Source organism: Miniopterus natalensis, chromosome 4 (assembly GCF_054644295.1).
Source record: "Miniopterus natalensis isolate mMinNat1 chromosome 4, mMinNat1.hap1, whole genome shotgun sequence".
Classification (NCBI taxonomy): Eukaryota; Metazoa; Chordata; class Mammalia; order Chiroptera; family Miniopteridae; genus Miniopterus; species Miniopterus natalensis.
In genome coordinates this window covers 35516148-35526235 of record NC_142084.1, presented here as the reverse complement: position 1 = coordinate 35526235, position 10088 = coordinate 35516148, and the positions used below count along the sequence as shown (strand labels likewise).

The following is a 10088-nucleotide window of genomic DNA, read 5'->3' as shown; positions in this document are numbered from 1 at the left end:
TATAATAATATTGTTTATGTTTCTGGGAAGTAATAACTATCAAATGTATATCCAGTACTTACTACTTGGTAACAAACAATGGGTTAGGCATTTTGAGATACAGAAATAAAAAATTAGTCCAAGATCAAGTAGCTTACAATCTAATGAGAGACAGAGAAAAGTAATAGAAACTAACTCTGCAGTATAATGATTATTGTAATAAAAGGTAGTACAGGAGCTGAGAGATTGAAATGTCTAGATATTATGGGAAGAGAACTGCAGGCAGAGGGAATAGCAATTTCAAATGCCCATAAGGCTGGAGCATAGCTATCTTGTAGGAATAACAAGCTCTGAATGAGCAAGAGAAGCTAGTAGTAAGAGAGAAACCAAGGAAGAAATGGATTGTCAGTTCCTGCATGTCCTTTTAAGCCAGGGTCAGCAAACTTTTTCTGTAAAGAGCCAGATGGTAAACATCTTCCACTTTGTGGACCATTCTGTGTGTGTAGCAGCTACTCACCTCTATTGTTGTAGTTTGAAAGCAGCCAAAGGCAATATATAAACAATTGGGGTTTTAATAAAAATTTATTTACAAAACCTTTGTCATAAGTCATTGTAATAACTCTGATTGTCTTATCCTATTTGCAATCAAGATATTATCAGAGCAAGAGTTGGCAAGTTCCCCAGGAGCTAAGAACAACTTTTACATTTTTAAAGGGTTATAAACACGCACACACGCACGCAACCACAACATTAGACAGAGGCCATGTGTGGTCATGAAACTTAAAATATTTACTACCTGGCCTTTTACACAAAAAGTTTGCCAACTCCTGCACTAGATTTAAAAAAATGAGTTAAATATTTTTCCTCTTTTTTTTTTTATTCTTTTAAATAACTTCTCTAAGAAAGATTATTTATTTCATGAAAATTTGGTAGGCTTTACCTATAAAACAAATGATGAATAGTTTTGGTTTGCTATTTTTTTTAGTCAAATATATCCTTGTTTGCCACTTTTAAATGGTTATTTAATTTTTCAATTTTTCTGTTTATTCAGTTTTTCTATTTCTTCTAGTGCCATTTCAGTATTTGTTTTCCAGAAATGTGTCCATTTACTCTAGGTTTTCATATTACTGGCACATACCTGTTCGTTACATTCCTTTGTTATTTAAATTCCAGGTGTGTAAGATAGTTTATCTTTTTCATTTCACATTTAATTTCCTAATTTTTTTCTTGTTCATTTTTGTCAGACTTTTATTTATATTATTAGTCTTTAAAATAATTAAAACTTGCTATCAAGAATATTTTCTATCATTTTTTTGTTCTTTATTCACTCTTAGAATTATTGTTTTTCTTCTTTGAATATAGCCTCTTTCTCCCAAATTTTGTGTTGACTATTTAGCTTATTTGCTCTAAGTCTTTTTTATATTTTGATTAATGTAACTTATAACTTTAAATTTTTCTGTAAGTAATTTTTTAAAGAGTCACACAAATTAGAACACACTTTTCATTATTCAATTTTAAGTATTTTGTGAATATTTATCAAAAGATAAATTGATGGTATGTTTTTAAATTTTCATACATACAAGATTTATTTTTTAGCTCTATAATTATTATTAATTTCTAATTGGATTGCATTATGTTAAGAGCATATAGTTTGCATGTTAATTCTTTGTACCTTTTCCAAATTCCTCTTGTATCTTAGACATAGCATTTTTGTTAATGCTTTATATATGCTCTAAATTAATCTGCATTTTTTATTTGGTGGGTAAAAAGTTCTCTATAGAACTATTATCCTATGTTTATTAATCATACTCGTCAAATTTTCTATAGTTTTGCTTATCTGTCTGCTTCATGTATTTTTGAGCGTATATCATAACTTTTCAACTAAAACTCTTGTTTTTTAAAAAATTGAATTTTACATAAATACAAAAAAGTACAAAAATATAAATGCACAGCCCATTGAAGTATCATAAAGTTAAAACCCTCAGCTACTTACTACCCAGGTTGTAAAATAGTACATTAATAGGACCCTAGAACTGTCTTTGTGCCTCTGTCAATCATTATAATCCATTTAGCCCCAAACATAAGGATCGGAGTTCTCACACCATACAGTTGTTTCACTTGTTTTTAAACTTTATGTAAATTGAATCATACAGTACGTATATTTTTGTATCTGTCTTCTAACTTTGTGTGACGGTTGTCCATATTACTGTATACAGTCATTGGTCATCCTTTTTTATTGTTTTGTAGTATTTCATTGAATAAATATAATGGAACATGTATTCATTCTACTGTTTATGGACATTTGCATTATTTTCAGTATTGGCTACTATAAATAATGTCCAATATGAATATTCTCATCCATGCCTTTTGGATCATGGATGGCCTGCATTTTTATGGGACATATTCCTAGGCTATGTGTATGTTTAACTTAGTAGTTACTACCCAACAACTTTGCATAAAGATGCAACAACGGGCCCTACCCTGCAATGCTTTAGCGCCTTCCACGTGGCACGGAAGATACCCACATCATCTTGCCTCCTTCCAGCACCAGCCTTGTACGTATTTCATACGTGAGGTTTGTAAGGAAGGAGGTAACTGTCACTAACTGCATGGCCTCTCTGGCAGTACATACAATGTAGCATGCAAGTATTTTCAGTGAGGGTACTGTATTTATGGAGACCACTGCAGATATGAACATAGCGAACCATTGAAGCTGGAAGAAGCTGTAGATCTAACAGCAAAATCATCCTTTACTGCTTCCTCAGGTCTCTCATCAGTAGTTGGATCAATTGTTGAAATGAAGTCAGGTGAGGCTGAGTCAAGAAATTCAAACTTTGCAACTGTAGGAGCAGGTGCAGAAGACTGGGTGAATGAATGCCATTGAGTTCATTCCTGGGCAGCCCTGCTGTGGCCCACCTGCCCCTTCTTGCACTGAAGCACCCCTGCAGGGCTCAGCGACCAAGGCAGAATCAGAGAAGGAGCCCACAGCAGTGGAGAAAAAGGAGCAGCTCTGCCCCTAAGCTGAGATTGGAGAGTGCTGCTATGGGGAGAACTGCGTGTGTCCCCACGGAAACTCCTGTGACCTGCGTGGGCTGCAGGTCCTCCACCCAGTGGACGCTGCCCAGAGATCAAAGCACATAAAGTCTTGCACTGAGGCCCATGAGAAGGACATGAAGCTCTCATCTGCTGTCCGGTGCACTAAGGACAGTGTGCGGGATCTGCGTGGAGGTGGCCTACGAGAAAGCCAGCCCCAGTGAGCGCCGCTCCGGGATCCTCTCCAGCTGCAACCACACCTGCTGTCTCAAGTGTATTCGTAAGTGGTCTCAAGTGCATGCGCAAGTGGGGGAGTGCTAAGCTGTTCGAGAGCAAGATCATAAGGTCCTGCCCAGAATGCCCGACCGCAGCTAACTTTGTTCTTCCAAGTGAGTACTGGGTGGAGGAGACAGAGAGAGGCAGAAACTCATTCAGAAATACAAGGAGGGCGTGAGCAACAAGGCCTGTGGGTATTTTGATGAAGGATGTGGGTGCTGCCCATTTGGAGGGATCTGTTTTTACAAGCACGCCTACCCTGATGGCCCTAGAGAGGAGCCATGGAGACAGAAAGTGGGAACAGCAAGCAGGTACCAGACCCAACGAAGGAACCACTCTGCGAGCTCATTGAGGAGGCAGAGAACAGCAAGCCCTTGACAATGATGAAGAGGTTGTCACCTTTGAGCTGGGCGAGATGTTGCTTCTGCTTTTGGCTGCATGTGGGGACGACAAGCTGACAGACACTGAAGATGAGTGGAACTTGTTTCACGATGAGCTGGAAGACTTTTATGACTTGCATCTATAACAGCGTTGCTTGGCATGTGAACTGGTCTGCTGAGCCCAGACAGGCGCTGTCCCCTGCGGTGGTGTGGCAGTGGCCATGTCTCTCCTGGGCAGGCCTAGCAACTCCAGGTGCTGTTGGAATACTTCTACCCAGGGCCTATCTTCTCACTCCCTCACCTTTTCCCAAGGAGTATGTTGTTTTCTTTGGTTAAAGTTAGTTTTTTGTAACACGAAGTTAACTGTCAGACAGTTGTGCAAGTTTATTGCATCATCTAGTCTCAACCCGATTCACAGTTGGAGGGGGCTGTCTGCGGACTTGCCGCATGCATTCTGAGGACCTCAGTTCAAACGTAACAGCCCTGGCCCTGCTTTGGGGTTCAAAAATAGGGATGATGGGTGAAGGATCTGAACTGTGGCAAGCAGCCTTGTGCTATAGACTCAGAGGTGGATACTTGAGGCTCCTGGTGAAATCTGCACATCTGTGTTTTCGTATCTGTTCCCTGCCCTGCAGTACCCACACGTGCACTTGTTCTGTGGTTTTGGTCTCGTTCAACTGCACACAGGTAATAAACTACTGGGTAATCATAACCAGGTGCGAATGTGTTGAGATTTTTACTGTGTTTAGTATGATAGGAAAATCCTGAAAGAACACGTATAAAAGATATACTGGCATAAAAGAAATGCAGAATTGAGGTTGACTCCCAAGAGCTGATAGACCTGGCATGTGTGAGTGTGGGGCAAGCTTCTCATCCCTGCACAGATGCAGTGTTCTTAGCCTTAGTGGAAGACCTTGGCTAAGTGGTTTCAGCCTAGTGTGGCAAATAGATCTCACAGCACAAAGCAGTATTTGTAGCTGTTACTAGAGCAGCGCTAGCTTTGTCTGCCTATATAAATAAGTAGACTTAGCCATCGAGGTTAAATCGATCTGGTTATCCCATATATTAACACAAACTGGGTCTTGGAAACACAATTGTATTTAATGCTTAATGATCTCTTACCCGCCCCCTCTCCAGTTCAGGCACCTTTTGGCAAACCTTTGTTCTCATTTGAGGGGTTTTGTGGTGGGGTTTTTGTGTTTGTTTTTGTGAGTATTTGCCTCATTCCATCCCTGTGCTTTGCAGATAGACAGATGTGATTCAAAGCTATGTTCTAAGGTGTTTCTTATAATGGAGTCATTGGTTTTCAATAATAAGTTATGCTTTCCCGCTAAAGGGGGGGAAGAGGCTGGTAATACACAAGACAATCTAAATCGTTAGAAGAATTCCTTGATTGGAAAATTTAGCCTGTGTTTTGTTGCTGATTCCTAAAAATAACTTGGAGATGCTCCTGAGTTGTCCCATCCACTGCTTTGATTCCTTGGATCCCACCCATTCTTTCACTTTAAGAAAAAAACAAGTCGTTGTTATGGGGTCTATTTTACAGCTGCCCTTTTGTAAGAAGTACTTTTCCCAAATAAAACAATAGAAAAACAAAAACAAAAAAGATGCAACAACTAACCCTCCTAGCAGCAGAATATAGGAGTTCTAGTTGCACTACATTTTTACCACTCCTGGTATTGTCAGTCTTTCTCAAGTGAGCCACTATAATGTCAGGAATTAATATTCCATGTGGTTTTAGTGTTAATTGCCCTCATGACTAATACTGTTGAGCAGCTTTTTACAAATGTATCGGCCATTTTATCAAGTGCCTGTTAAAATTTATTGCCCATTTTCTATTGTGCTTTTTCCTCTTGATTTGTAGGAATTTATTTACTTTAGATATGAGATTTTTTCCAGTTGCAAACATCTTCTCCCATTTCCTGGTTCACTTTGATAGTCTCTAAATCATGTCTTTTGATGAACCAAAATTCTTTTTTTCTTGTTTAATATGTTTTTTATTGATTTGAGAGAGAGAGAAACATTGATGTAAGAGAGGAACATCCATCTGTTACTTCCTATACTGACCAGGAACTGAACTGGTGACCTTTCAGTGCGTGGGACAATGCTTAACCAACTGAACCACACTGGCCAGGGCCTGAAATTCTCAATTATAATATATTCTAATGTATCGTGGTTAGTAATTTGTATGTCCCTTTTAAGAAATCCCTGCTTATACCAACTTAAGGACTATACCCTATTTTCTTCTAGATCAGCACTGTCCATAGAAACATAGTGTGAGCCACAAATTTGAACCACGTATATAATTTTAATTTTTAAGTAGCTACATTAAAAAAAAAACAGAACAAAACTGGTGGAATGAATATAAGTAATAAAATTATTAAGGAGGTATTTTTTTCTTCCTCCTTTAAAAATAAGATTTCAAATTTCAGTGGATATTTTATACTTACAGCACATCCCAACTTGAACTAGCCACATTTCAAGTGCCGGTAGCTACATGTGTCCAACGGCTGTCATGTATCATATCAACCCAGTTTAGAGCTTTAAATGACATTCCACTTACATCGAACTCCGCTATCCATGTGCAACTGTTCTGTGTGTGTGGCATGAGGTGGCATACCTAGCAAGGAAGCAAGGCAGTTTATAGAAATAAAGGAAGATCTTCAGGATCCACAGCCAATCGGGGTCCCTTCAGCACTAAAACAGGGCTTGATGAAGCTGGCACATTCTAAGTCTCTCATCTCTGTAGAGTCTCAATTTATTTCATGGGCACTTTTTCTACATGACAGGGAACAAGGCCCCCGGTTGTTCTAGAGTCATACCTCTACAACTTCCAACAGATGAGAAAAGATAAATCTAATTCTGTTTAGAAATATCCCAGCTCAGGTCACATTCCCATACCCTGTTGCCGGGGAGATGATTATTTTTCGTCAGGTCATTATATGTCCATATTTATAATCATGGGACAGAAATAACACAAAGGAGAAGCTATCCATAATATATCATGTCTATTTCTTCCATGAGATGTATTTAGAGGACTGGAGCTATACCTTGTGCACAGTAAGCACTCAGTAAATATTTGTAAATAACAGCTTTAGTCTCCTAATTTGACAGGAGTGTTTAAAACAAGGCCTAACCTGGCTGGCAAGGCTCAGAGGTTGAGCATCCACCTGTGATACAGGAGATCAAGGTTCAATTCCAGGTCAGGGCACATGCCCGGGTTGCAGGCTCCTCGATCCCCAGCAGGGGCTGTGCAGCCGATCAGTGACTCTCTCTCATCATTCATGTTTCTATCTCTCTCTCCCTCTCTCTTCCTCTCTCTGAAATCAATAAAAAAATAAATAAATAAATAAAAATAACATAAGGCCTAAAGCAGGAGGAGGAATATAAATGCATTTGCTTGGAACTCATTTTTATGGTACACATATATTTGAAGACCATCCAAATCCTTTGTTTATATGTTTAAAACTGTTGACTATTAGGGTGTGTTAACACTGAAAATAACTCAGCATTTTCTTTGTAACCTGCATTTTCTGCCCATATCTAGGTGATTAGAATAGGTATAGTCGTCTCTTTGGTAACTATGTGTCTTATCCCATAGTACAATACTTTTGGCCATTGGTCTAACTTTAGTGATTTTCTTCATTAATTTTTAAAAAATAGTGCAAAGGAGGAAAATGTTACTTGATACTAAAAGAATCCCCCCCCCCCCTTTTAGAATTTATCTGGCTTCCTCTCTGAGTGAGGTCTTGGTCTCAATTTATTAATTCAGTCATTTAGCACAAAATGTAAAATTACAATGCACTCTGTGCTAGTTAGCGAGGGAACATTGTTCCCTGGGATGCTGAATGTTCTACTTTTAACTCATATTTCTTCAGAACTAATGTGTTCTCCCTTTGGGGAAACAAAGGGCTCTCCTCTCTCCATTATGTTCACTCATCAGGAGAATAGTGTGAGTGAAAGGACCCAGAGGAAAAACAGAAGGATCTTCCTTTCGTTTTCTTTTTTAGGAACTTCCAATAAGATTGAATGAGAAAAATTACCCATTTTTGTTCTTTAAAAAACATAACATCTGGGTAAAAGCGTTTATTTTGGTTGTAGAAAAACCCTCATTTGGTCTACCCAAAGCAAATTATGTATGGTTAGGTAGACAATATAAAAAGAAAATGATATAGCCTCAATTATTTGACAGTAGAGTATTGATATGGTATAATTTTCTCAGGTGCCAGCATAACACAGTGCTCACCTTCTCCATGCTCTCTGCTGGTGGATGTTTCTTTCTTGAACCTCTCTCCCCACCCCCACTGTTGATGTTTTTGTACAGACATTCAGGAGCATATTTAACGGTGTGCGTAAATGTAGCTTCAGGGCGATGTTAACTCGCAATTTTCACGGAATCCCAAACCACCTAAACCACAGCCAAATGTAATATCTGGAATTTTTTTTTTTTTTGGTATTTGTTTTATGGGCCTGATTAAGAAAGTTAGTAGGGTTTAAAAATGTTTTGCGTTTCTTACAGTTTCAAAGTGTTACTGGTGAGACGATGAAACCTCGGCTCTTGTCTTCTTGAGGGACAGATTACAATCAAGAGACAAAGCGTAGAAAAGAAAGCAAGAATTTATTGACTGCAGCAAAAATATACTGAGGACAGTGAAACAAGGAAGGGCATAGAAACAACAGGAGAGCCCAGGCTGAGCTGCTTTGGCTCACTGGGAAGTCAGAGAAAAGGGGAAAAGGGGGCCTTGAAGAGAGGTTCAGGGGGTTAGCCCCAGAGGAGCTGCCACTGCCCATTGCTCCCCTGGTTGCAAGTCTCATGGGGGTCCCTTAGAGGTTAGGGGACACTTGCCTGTGGGGGAAGGTGAGGGGGAAGGGAATGGCCTGGGCGTGCCCCCTGGAGGGAGATCGCCCTGGGACCTTCATTTTCAGAGGTTTTAAAGGCTGGGCAAGCCCTACCTGGTTTGGCTCAGTGGTTAGAGCATCAGTCCATGGACTGAAAGTTCCCGGGTTCAATTCCGGTCAAGAGTACATACCTTGGTTTCAGGCTGGATCCCTGGCCCATGCAATGTTTCTCTTTCTCTTGTCCTCCCTCCCTCCTTTCCACTCTCTCCAAAAAGCAATGTAAAAAATATCCTTTGGTGAGGATTAGAAAAATAATAAATAAATAAATAAATAAATAAATAAATAAATAAATAAATAAATAAATAAATAAATAAATAAAAGCTGGGCATTTAGGGGAGCTCTTAGGGGCGGATCAATAGAATATTTATCAGCTTTATGCTGATGAACCAAAATGAGATTTATTCTCTTAATTTGTCTGTCCTTGGGTGGGGTTGGCAAATGGTACTTAATTGGATTTCTGTTATCTGTCTCCTTGAGTAGGGTGATTTAAGCTATTTCCCCTCTGGTTGGGGAGAAGTACAAACCATTTACTCTTAAGTGTCCTTGGTGTAGGGAAGATAGGATTTACTAGGTGGCCACAAACTGCTCTTTAACTATCTGTCTCATTTTCCCCATTCCACTTGTCCTGGAATTTTCCTAGCTTCTTACTATTCTATAACCATAGTAAACAATTTAATCTTAGCTTATGTTTTAATTCATTTTAAATTTATAATCATAATATAACAGTAGTTCATACAATTTAGAAAAAAATAATACATGATATCATTATCTCCCAAACTATTATTCTGTATATTCCCTTTCAAGCTTTTGCTATATGCATGTTTTTATGTTATTGTGATTATCGTTCCATTTTTAAATTAGTTTTTTTAGTAATTCAATGGATCAATATGCAAATGAAGAATATGTATCTTTTATTTAGTTTAGGAGATTACCTAGGGCTAATGAGAGTCAGAAAATGACAATTTTCTAGAGTCATTGTGATTTTAAAACTTGTCACACTCGGTGATTTTAAGTACTGGTTTTTTATTGACAGTAAGAAAGAATTGTTATCTTTTAATGTTGAGTAAGGCTCACAATTGTTATGTACATGACAGCAGCTATACAGAATCATTCTAACTTTGTAAATATTAGATTTGATTGTGTTGCTAGGTAACACCCCCCCATCCCAAATAAAAAAATGAAATAAGCAGGAAATAGATTACAAAATCTAAATTTTGTTTCATAAACAGTGCAGTTCTGGGTTACATTTTATTATCAAAACAGTTCAGTGTAAAAGGAAAAAAGGAACTCTACAATGCTGTGATCATTTCCTGTTTCATTTTACTTTCTTTCTTGGGTCAGGAGCTTTTGTCCCTCACTAGGAGTTGCTTTAAATCCCTGGGAAAGTCTGTTCTGCATTTACTCCTTGTGGATTGGTTAAGATACCTTTTGAGTGTGTGCTTTGCTTTGTTCTCTGAGACGCTTAGGTCAGTTGAGCAACATGCTGCTACTGTTTAAAAAAAAAAAAAAAAAAAAGCGCTG

At 38.4% G+C, this 10088-nt stretch overlaps 1 pseudogene; it reads left to right on the top strand.

Moving 5' to 3' along the window:
• The first annotated feature begins 2440 nt into the window (after positions 1–2440).
• LOC107534926 (E3 ubiquitin-protein ligase makorin-1 pseudogene) lies at positions 2441–3814 on the top strand (annotated as a pseudogene).
• Positions 3815–10088: the final 6274 nt, after the last annotated feature.